We start from the raw sequence: 11,095 nt of genomic DNA, 5'->3' as shown, positions 1-11,095 counted from the left end.
TGTGCCCGTTCTAGAGGCTGGCCAAGTGCGTAATTCTGCGGCATAAAGCAGATGTATTTGTTTATTGTACAGAAAAATAACTTTGCATTGCAGTCAATAAGTAGGGTAAATTATGAAACCAAAACGTGGGTCATAGTTGTCTAAGCCTCTGCTGTGAGGCCAAACCCATGAACAAAGACGCATTGATATCTGCAATAGAGTGTTTTTGGCGAAACAAGCTCACAGCCGAACGAGTCATAGCACTGAAGGGAGAGGCAACTGGCATGTGATCTCCCCACAGGCCAATGGATGTACAAGTTTTCTCCTGTGCCTACGATATTTAATCCAGTGTTTTGTCAAGTTGCAAAATGCTATTTGTTTTAACGAATTTTTATGATAGTATGAAGTACTTTTTGTATAGGGTACTATCTTAATTGCTTTATACTCAATACTTGACCAATGGCTATTGCATCTGTCTATTGAAAGTGAGAATGTGGCATGTGATCTACTGTGTAGGTTTCATAAAATAAAATAAACAGATTGCTAATGGCCTACAAGCTGATCTGGGGTGCGTTTCCCGTGCAACTACGGAGGTTAGGTTTTTACTAACAGGATGCATCGTTCAACTAACCAACATGTAAGTTATGACTGTTTCCCAAAACTGTCGTACTTACATAGTACTGTAAATTTGGACCATGATAGTTTCCAAACTTCAGTAGTCTGGACTAAGGTGGTTAATGACGTTTAGTAGCACGTGAACGGGCACCTGCACATACTTCTGTGGCGCATTGCGTTAAGGCCGGCAGATGACAGCCGCCTTGCACAGCAGTTACCAGTCCCCTGTCCAAGAGTTCGAATCTGGGTTAAGATTTTGACAACAATATTGACATCTTCACACACACACGGCCGAATAGGGGCTGAACCGAGGGCCGTTTCAAGGAATTTGGGGGCCCCAAGCAAAATGGACATGGAGGCCCCCCCGCCCACCGCACGCAAAGCCTACAGGAACCACCGCATAGCCATACAGTTTAAGTTCACCCACAGTTAATATAAATACAAAATGTTGACAGTGCAATACTGCAGTTGCATATATATACTGTGCATTAGTTTTGAACATTTGCAAAAACACCACCGTACCATAAAATCCAATATAAATGTAAAAAAGTGCACAATAACTAAATCCAACATACTTACACACACACACACACTCACATTAACATTTTTCAGTTCTCACAAAGTGAGAAAATAAAACACTGCCATCTTATGCAGAAAAAGGATGCATTGTTCAAACTATAAAGAGTGCAGGTTGTATAGCAATTTGAAAATCCAACATAAATACAAGTACACACACACATAAGATTAACCTTTCAGGCCATCTTCATCAGTGGAGGTATCCTTAGGAAGAGCCTGAGGGCTGAGAAATTTAAGCAAAGCACCTTGAGGGAGAAAGAAAAGATATGTTAGCATTTCCATATTTTGATATTTAGAAGGGATGCAGCTGCTTTCACAACTACCAATGCTTACTGTAAAAACATCCCAAGCTAATGTTATACATTGACCTAGGCCTACTTGTAGCTTAACATAGCATTTAAGCATTCTGCTGTTTGAGAATTAGACAGACGCACCTGATGCTTTAAAGACAGTAATCTTTAAAGACAGCTGGCGTGCATGAATACTACTAGACATGAATGTTCCAGTCTGCTTTGATGCACGGAATTTATTGTGTGGTTTTCCTAACCCCCATTTGGTAAATAGATTATCACCGTTGAATAGTTAGTATAGCAGAGAAGCTATGCCACTTCATCAAAACCTATTACAAAGCTATAGCAATGTTATGTCAATAAATACGATAAACAGTAATTCTGGAACAGATCTGCGTCTTCCTTATCCCGTTAATAAACATATTACAGTATGTAACCATATTCCGTCCGTTCGGAAATAAAAAGTTGCGCTAACTGTTCTAGTTTGTTGTAAGCAGCATGGGCCGTCAGGCAGGTAGTTAACAAACATTTTTTGCTAGGCTAGCCTTCCTGCTGCGACATTACACCATTTGTACAAGACAAGTAGAGCTATTTTATCCAGTGTAATTTATCACTTACCACTATCTTGTTTTTTCTTGTCATCCTCTTCCTTTCTCTTCTGGCTTCCGGACGCATAACTCCGCTTCATTATGACTGCCGAGGTTTTATATTTTCGCGGCAGCAGCAGAGACCACAAACCTGGCTGGCTGGCTGCTGTCAGCGACTACTGAGAGGGGCCCCCTTGAGGGGGATCCCGGTAATGCCGGTAACAGTGTCGTTGCACTTTACTGCATTGACTATCAAAGGGGCGCTCACAGTTTGTCGTTGCATTTTATTTTTAGCCAGTCGTTGTCTTGGGGCCCCTGGCCAGCTCGGGACCCCAAGCAATTGCTTGGTTTGCTTGCCTTCTAGCGACGGGCCTGGCTGAACCGAGGACTTTTGCAGCTGAATACGATGCAATAAAACTAGAGATATGTTAAAAACAGACCACGTAGCATTTGTTTAGGGTTGTCTAGCAAAAGTGACCACTTAATTTGTAAAGCAAAACGATCTAGCTCTACATTGCAGAAAAATTAAGGATACTGCTTCTTCATGACTTGTTTAAATGTCATTGTAATTTATTTGACGCATGCTCGCGTTTAAAAGTGTCACACATAGCTGTCCCCGATGTCACAGCAGCTCCTTGTGGAAACAGCAAAGAAGAGTGCACATATGAGATTTCTGACGCACAAGGAGGACATGATTTCATACATGACTGGACGACGTGAAAACATGAGGTAAGTGTAATTGATTGAGTAATCGCCATACAAATCATAACTGCGTGCTCATGTTCTGACATCCTCTCTCCTAGCAGCGGTGGAGCCTATACTAGTATAGACTGAAATACCGCTATATCACGATTCATGTTTTTTTTTTTTTTTACGAAATATACACGTCGTGCGCATAACGTCGTGGTGACCATTACAGGACGTCTCCTCAAAGTCTCGGGGACATCTTTTAGACCTCCCGAACAGAGGTCCGCGGGACATCAAGGGAACCCCACACAATGTCGAGGAGGTGACGTTCGCCAGGGGACCTTTAGGGGACATCGCCAGGACTTTATTTTGTTTACTGGGGAGCCATTGTAAAGAATGTTTGCAACGTATTTTGCGGTCCTATTTGTGGCTATATGATTTTAATGAATTCAGTAACTTTCTAGATAAGACATAGGCTACTTAAACCTGCACTATTCACGTTTATTATTACTGACTGTGTTCTAAGTCATATTTGAAGTGGTATGTTACACAGTACATTATGCTCATGTTTGAGTGATAGTGATATAGATTTGAATTTGAGTAACAGTGATTTTGAATGTGTTATATAAAGCTATGTAGCTGTGATAAAGCCATGTACAGCTACTAATGAGATATTTTGCATTGCTGTATGCAGATTGTTTTTTTGTTGTGCATATTCTGCCATTGTTGAGAGAGAGAGAGAGAGAGATAGATTTTACAGCGAGCCAGCGATTCTGGAGTGTGACTGTAACCAGTGGCCATCAACCTGCCAAGCCGGTGGACTGCACGCTTTTGGATACATCATACAGATAAGATTTATGAGATCTCCAACATTCTTACACACTGCCCGGGTAGTGATTTAAACAAGGCCTTTTATTCAACAACATTTTTGAGTTAAAAAAACCACAGAGTTCAAAAAACCACACAGGAACTGAACTGAAACTCAACTGAGTTGAGCATTGAGCTAATTGACTGGACTGATTTTTCTTTTGAACTGACTGACTATTTGGAGGAATTTCTTATTTTTGTTGTTGTTTTCTATGTGTTTCACGATCCATGTGGGATATTAAAATAAATGTTTGATACTGCTTGCTATTCAAACAGTGGTCGTAGCCAATTCACTTCGAAAGCCAAACCTAATCCTAATTTCTAGTGTTATACCATTGATGCTTTAAATTTGTTACAAAAGCAACACTGTTAAGCAAACGTCATGGGCCGTTAACTAATTTAACACCTGGCTATCTGAAACGAAGAGACATTTATTTAAAAACCATCACCAAATCCGATGTCAGCGCAATACTGCAGGTTTTTTTTATGCCATTAGAACAACCAAAGGGGAGCTATATGGGATCAGTAATATGCCGGACTTCGTGCAGGGCTCAATCATTTCAGTCCGACTCGTTCATTTTAACTCATTGAGTGCCAAAAACGTAATATTACGCTTTTTCTTCCCATGCGTTGAGTGCCAAAAACGTAATATTACGTTTTTAGCTTTTTTTTTTTAAATTACGAAACTAGACACTCTGTGCCTAGTTTCTTTATATGTGATTTTGGGAACTCTGAAAACTCATGAAAAAGCACAATCTGGACATTTTATCTGGAAATTTTATCGTAACTCGGAAGGTCGAATCAGTGACGCATGCACGTCAGGTCAAAACCAGGCCATTTTCGTGGGTCTATCACTAGGTGGCAGTCTCGCCAGGTCTCGCTGATCACTTCCCGGAAGGTTTACACAAGTAAGTAACAGGCAACACTTCATATTTCATGAAAGACGTTAAATCTCCATTTCTAGAAAAAAAAACAGCGATTTTGATGAAAACTAGCCACTGTTTAGCTTGGGATTTCTCAGGAACAGAGGCGTGTAGAAATACACGGTTTGCACCCACCGAGAGCTTAAAGTCTCACCTTTTAATCGAGCCATTGTATGTGTTCATAGCTATATATAGCTATGTTTTTTGTGATGCGATAAGCACTTTTGTGGATCTTGGATTATGGTGTATACTGCTGTCTTGAATCCAGATGTGTATACATAATTGTCTGTATATGTTTTTAATGTTAATTGCACATATGGTTGTTTTTTGGTTTTGGGTGTAGTTTATACGATTTGTCTTTTGTGTTGACATTAAGTATTACGGTAATTAACACATCACGGCTATAAAAAACCTGAACGCTCTGTGACGCATTTCATAATGGAGACATTGATAAAGGGCTAAGCCCGAAACGTTTGTTTCCCAGTTTTTTGTCTGTAAACTTGTTGAAAAAACCTCGTCTCTCAAATACAAATTTGTATTAGAATCAAGCCCTTGAGTGCGCCTCTGCTTTTTTTCTACATAGCTATAACACAGAATATGCTGTGGCTGTACAAAAATCATCAACAATGGTCTAGATTGCTGGCACTCTAGGACAAAGCTCCCGAAAACAGCTTGGCATTCAATGAGTTAAAGGGAAACTTGGCAGGATTTCCCCCTCTGCTGGAGAAATTGTGCATTATGCTATTTCAAACTGTGGGAAAAGGTAACAATAAAGCACATGGATTTGTTTACAAGCTAACGAACGGTTAGCATAAGTTTGGCAGAACTATGTGGATGTTACAAGGTAAGAAACACGATTTAAAATGAGTTTCTTGTTTCTCACTTCTCTTTCCGGGACGGTAGTCTCAATGTTGCAAGGTTGGTTTTCCGCCTGGGGACGCTAGGTGCAGCGGGGAAAGTCACCATTTTCACCGGAACAGGTCATTTAACCATCCAAATGATTTCTAAACGGGTTTATTACGTAAGGGATAATGTATAGAGCGCCGGTCATTACTGGGAAAATAAGTCCCGACAGGGCGAACCGGACCCCGACACGCAGCGGATGGGGTCTTGTTCCGCCCTGAAGGGACTTATTTTCACAGTAATGACCGGCGTTCTATACATTATCCCGCTTATTATACGGCTACTTGCCAAAACGAAATAATAAACTCCCCACGATATGACTACTCCCCACTAGAAGACATTCCCTTAAAGTATCTGGGGTCTTCTCAAACCTCTATTTGCATACGGTCTCTCTCCTCGGTCCTCCAGCTCGTGCCCCGGAAATCATTCAAAGCCCGACGTCATTGAGGACATCTCATTAATCTAATTGCAACCAGAGAAGGCAAGACCGAGTCGGAATTGTGCAATCATTGGTCCAAGCTGCAAAGGTAAAAAGTTCCCTCCCACGTCTGTCCACTTTCGGTTTTAAACAAATTAGTAGGGATGTATTTGCGTCAATAAACTAGTAGATAGCCTTACAGTTCACTTTATAAGTGACAAATGGGTGTTGCAAATTCATTGTTTGCGAACAAGCTACTTTCCTGATGACCATACTGGAGAGTTACTTGCAGCAGGCCTTGATTCCTTATGGGGGCTTTCAGAGCAGAAGCTAGTGGCCATCACTACAGACAATGGAGCCAACATCAAGAAGGCTATTGAACTGAACAATTGGACAAGACTCCAGTGCTTTGGTCACAGGCTTTACTTAGCCATAGGTAAGCAATAGTTATTATATTAATAGTAGGGCTGTCAATCGATTAAAAAATGTAATCGAATTACTTACATACTCTGTGATTAATTAATCTAAATAAATCGCATATATAATTTTTGCTGTGAAAGTATTTTAAATATTTAAATTCAAATGAATCATTGAATAATCAGCATTAATGACATTAAAGTTAAAAAAACATATATTATTATTTTCACTGTTCAAATAATGGCCATAATAATCTACGATATGACCTAATATGCTGAGGAAATAAATTCAAAAGTGCACTCCCCTCAATGTCAACACTATTTCTTTGCATTGATGTGCGACCTTTAGAGTTGACAAACTCCGGTGATATGCAAATTCCTTGCTACAGACATTGCAGAGGACTTTATTTTAATCAACTCTTTATTTTTATCAACACCATCAGGCTGTTTTTTTAAAAGTAAATGTTCCAATCAATGATCTAGGCAGTACATTTTCTTCTCTCTCCTTAATTTTACAGTCTAATGGTTACTGACTAGAACGGCTTAGAGTCAAAGGTCATACGGAATCGATTAATCTGCACTATTTTTTTTTAATCAGTTTTTTTTTCTCAAATTAATTAATCAAAATTAATCAGTTATTTTGACAGGCCTAATTAATAGTGAACTATAATTGATAGCTGTAAAATTATGAGTTTTCTGTTATCTCTCTTCATCATCATCATCATTATCAATGCCTGATATGATATTATTTTCAACTTGCTTCATGTGGGTTTACTGGAATCATTTGGTTTGGGGCAAAAGTAAAATCAGTGTTTTAATTAAAATCAGGATAAGTAAACTATAATTATTTGTTGTTTTTACAGAGAGGTGTGAAAGATGACCGCATACAATGTGCAGTAGGTGTCTGCAAAAAATTGTGTCAGCCTTCTCATACTCTTGGAAGAAAAGGAGGGCCTGGCCTGGCCATTGTTCAGAATGATCTGGGTCTTCCAAAGCATGTGCTCACAACTGAGACGCCTACCAGGTGGGGATCACGTCAAATGATGATTCAAAGAGTACTTGAGCAAGAGAGGGCCATTAGTCAGGTTCGAAAAGCTGACAAGAAATCAAGGCACTTGGTCCTTAGCTGGCAAGACGTGGATGTCCTAGAGGCTGTCAACAAGGTGTTGAGTCCACTCCAGGACTTCACAGATGCCTTGTCAGGAGAGCAATATGTCAGTGTCTCCTACCCCAAGGAAGAGAGTGATACTCAGTTGACGAAGGATGTGAAGAGAAACATTCTAGCCTACTTGAATGAAAAATATTTCGATCAAGTCACAGATGACCTGCTTGACATTGCATCTCTCTTGATCCACAGTTTAGAACCAAGTATATGGATAAAAAAAAGGTGGAGCAGGTTTTATCCAGAGCAGTCGAAGAGATAGTGTCAGTAATAAAGACTCAACAGGACACTCATTCAGGGGCTGCTGGTGCAGAAGCAGAGTCTGTTCCTCCTGAGGAAAAAAAGAAAAAAAGGCTTTGGCCATCTTTTTCAAAAGGCAAAGCACCACCACCAGCAGCACACTGTCAGAAGAGGAAAGCATCAGAATGGAGCTGACCGTCTACTTACAGTCCACAGAGGTTGACAGTGATGTAGACCCTTTATTCTGGTGGAGATGGCATCAGACAAATTTCCCCTCACATTGCCAAGCTAGTTCAGCAGTATTTATGCATCCCGACCACTGGTGGCAACATTGTCACTTGCCACAGGGCGACATTCAAACCAGATGGTGTGGACGTCTAGTTTTCCTGGCTCAAAATTTGTAAATGTTAAACCGATGATTATTGTTTCTATTGTAGAGAATAATCCTGTGAGCCAAGTTGCACTTTATATTTCTTTTATATGTCAATACTGGTTTCAAAACAATACTTTTGAAAGAAGTAATAACTAATTCAAGTTGCATAATTTTGTTTTACTGTTTTATTTGTTTGACTGTGTAGCCTATATAGACCTCAAAGCAATACGTTTTCATTTTAGATTTACTTAAACACGTGTAATGTACATTTTGAACAGTTTCAGTGCAAGACCTCTTCTCCTGCCTGATGGGAAAAGAGACATTCGTTTTGCAGTTAGCTTATATAGAAAGATTATGTGTTTGTGGAAGTATAATTTTCAAGGATTATTAACCTGGTTATGTGTACGTCTTGTTGATTCTAGCATTTCTGTCGGGCCTTAATGGCAGGAAGGTTGTCTGTATCTGGTGTGTGTTCCGCTGATGTATTGCATTTTGAATCTAGACGCGACATTAAAGGAGAATTCCGGTGTGATATTGACCTAAAGTGTGTTGAAACATGATACCGAGTGTGAACGTATGTCTCATAGCCCATCTCGGCTTGTCCCCTGCACTCCAAAATCTGGCGCTAGTTAGCCGATGCTACCAACAGCTTTTTCAATGGTGGTGCTTCAGCATCGGGCTAGCCATGCAAATAAATCACTGTTTTACACCATTTACGAGGCTCAATGTATCTCCACACTTCATTGGTAGACTACCGAAGGCCCTGACATGTAAAACGAGACATTGAGAACTTTGAAAAAGCACTGGTAGTTTACTTACAAGACGATTTATACAGACAGTATCTTCACGAAGTTTAGCGTTTGCAGCCATCTTGAATTTAGTCACGATAAGTCGAGCGACGAGTAAGAATGAACAGGTATGATAAGGGATCAGATTCCAAAAATAATTCAGTGGAAATGCATGGATTCCAGTTTCTTCCAGTAGCAGCAACTGGAATCCATGCATTTCCACGGAATTATTTTTTCTGAGTCTGACACCTGAGTCTGAGGATGTCCTAAAATGAACACCGTACTCCATAGCATAATTAAGTCCCTTTTGATAGCTTCTGGAGGAAAGTAAATCCTTTTTCGACCAAAACGTCCTCAAAGCCTGCTTTCATATACTGTCAGCTGCCATTGTCCACAATGTATTTCTAATCAAGTCTGGTTTGTTTGTCCGAGTTTTCACACGGTAACAATGGGGGGCGGGGCTTAGCGACTGGTCAATTGTGCACTTCTTTTACTAAATTAAGATGATAACACAGTTTCGTAAAATGAGCACGCAATTTTGTAAAATAGGCATTTTCTCATTATACAACAACAAATCTGATTTCTCTAGGGTGACATGGAACCATTGTTTTTCGCTTTGATCTGTCGCCCACCCCACACCGGGCCCCCTGAAAGGAGAGTAGACACAGTTTTCTGACTGTGAATATCTCAAGAACCGTAGGGCCTAGGATGACCAACTTTTTTTCCTACTGTATGTTGGTCTCAAGAGGCCATGTCAATACATCCACTCATAGATAGAGCCACCTAGTTAAAAATGAAAAAGCAAAAATGAGGTGTTGTAATCCAGGTATCTTTGGCTGACATGTTCAAAAGTTGATGACTAGTATCATTATGACACCCTCTGAATGCATGCCAAATTTCATGGAATTTGGTTCATGGGGGCCATACAATAAATTAATATATGTGTACATTTAGTGACTGTACACCAATCGGCCTGTAGATGGCCTGACACTAGCCTGACGAGCCAGACCCACATTAAAATGTAGGGTCTGGACACTCACCGTTCGCAGTGCTCAGTCCGAGGGGCGGGATAATCAGTTGTCTTTCAAATTCCCTCTGCACGCAATAGGACAGCGGCAGCGCTATGAGTCCCATGCGTTTCCCACCAGCGGAGCTAGTTGGCTAGTTCAAACGTTTGGCAACTTAATAAAAGCTTAACTCGTGTCACACTGTTCGCCAGCAGCAACATCCATCTTATTTGTTTTCAAGTAGCAGGGAATTCAAGCCAAACCGTTGCAACTCTGCCATCAATCATTATGTTAAGCCCACCTAACGACTCTATACACGATTTCATTGGCCTGATTAAGTTGCGATTTCTGGAGCTCACAAGCCAATGGAGAGTTGCTAGACTAGCCCTGGCAGCAAATGTAATTTGCTGCCGCTAGGGGCGCGTCTAGATTTCTAGGCTAGCCTGACACATCTTTTCTGTGAATATATCGAGAACCGTAGGGCCTAGGACGACCAACTTAGGGCCTGTCTACACGACGCTGTTTTTTTTTAAATTGGTGAATTTATGTTATCGGTTAGGCCTTGTGTGTACATGACGCCGGCATTTTAGGAGGCTGTAACCGATAGTTTTTGTAACCGGGTTCCAAAGTGGGATTTTTTGAAACCGCCGGCTAACTTTTGTTGTGTAGACAGCACAGCCGGCAATTTTATGACGTCACTGCCCCACCCCTCAACTCAGCCACTGCACTCGGCCTGACACGCTGCTTGTCAGAACAAACCAAACCATTTGTTTATCATATTAAAATGTTTTTTTTCTTTCCCCTGTCATGATTTATGTACACAATTTATCAGCCTTTTGTGGCTAAGTTAGAAACACACTGTTAGCTTAACTTTAAACATTAGCTTACTACAACCTATGACTGACGCATGTTAATGTTTTCTTCAGTGGTGCTCAGACCTAATGCAATACGTAAGCATTTGAAGTTCCACATAGCAGTCACATACCTTGAAAATTAACTTTATTAGTTTAACAGTTGAATTGAAAACCGAATTGTCTGTTGTCTCCTTATTTCATGTGACTGCTTAACAAACTGTTTCAACAATGTTTTGTCTTCTATGTGAATTAAATGTGAAGCCTCTGCATGGCCCGACGCCATCAACTGGTTTGGCATATGCACTAGATAGATAGATAGATAGATAGATAGATAGATAGATAAATAGATAGATACTTTATTGATCCTCAAGGGGAAATTCACTACAGTACTTTTAGCCGCTTTCACCTCT

This window comes from Alosa pseudoharengus, unplaced genomic scaffold (genome assembly GCF_046254945.1).
Source record: "Alosa pseudoharengus isolate Yale_2024_CS ecotype anadromous, Long Island Sound unplaced genomic scaffold, YU_APseudo_1.1 YU_APseudo_1.1_scf_7, whole genome shotgun sequence".
NCBI lineage: Eukaryota > Metazoa > Chordata > Actinopteri > Clupeiformes > Clupeidae > Alosa > Alosa pseudoharengus.
The sequence above is the reverse complement of the archived record's forward strand: the minus strand, read 5'-3'. Positions refer to the sequence as shown.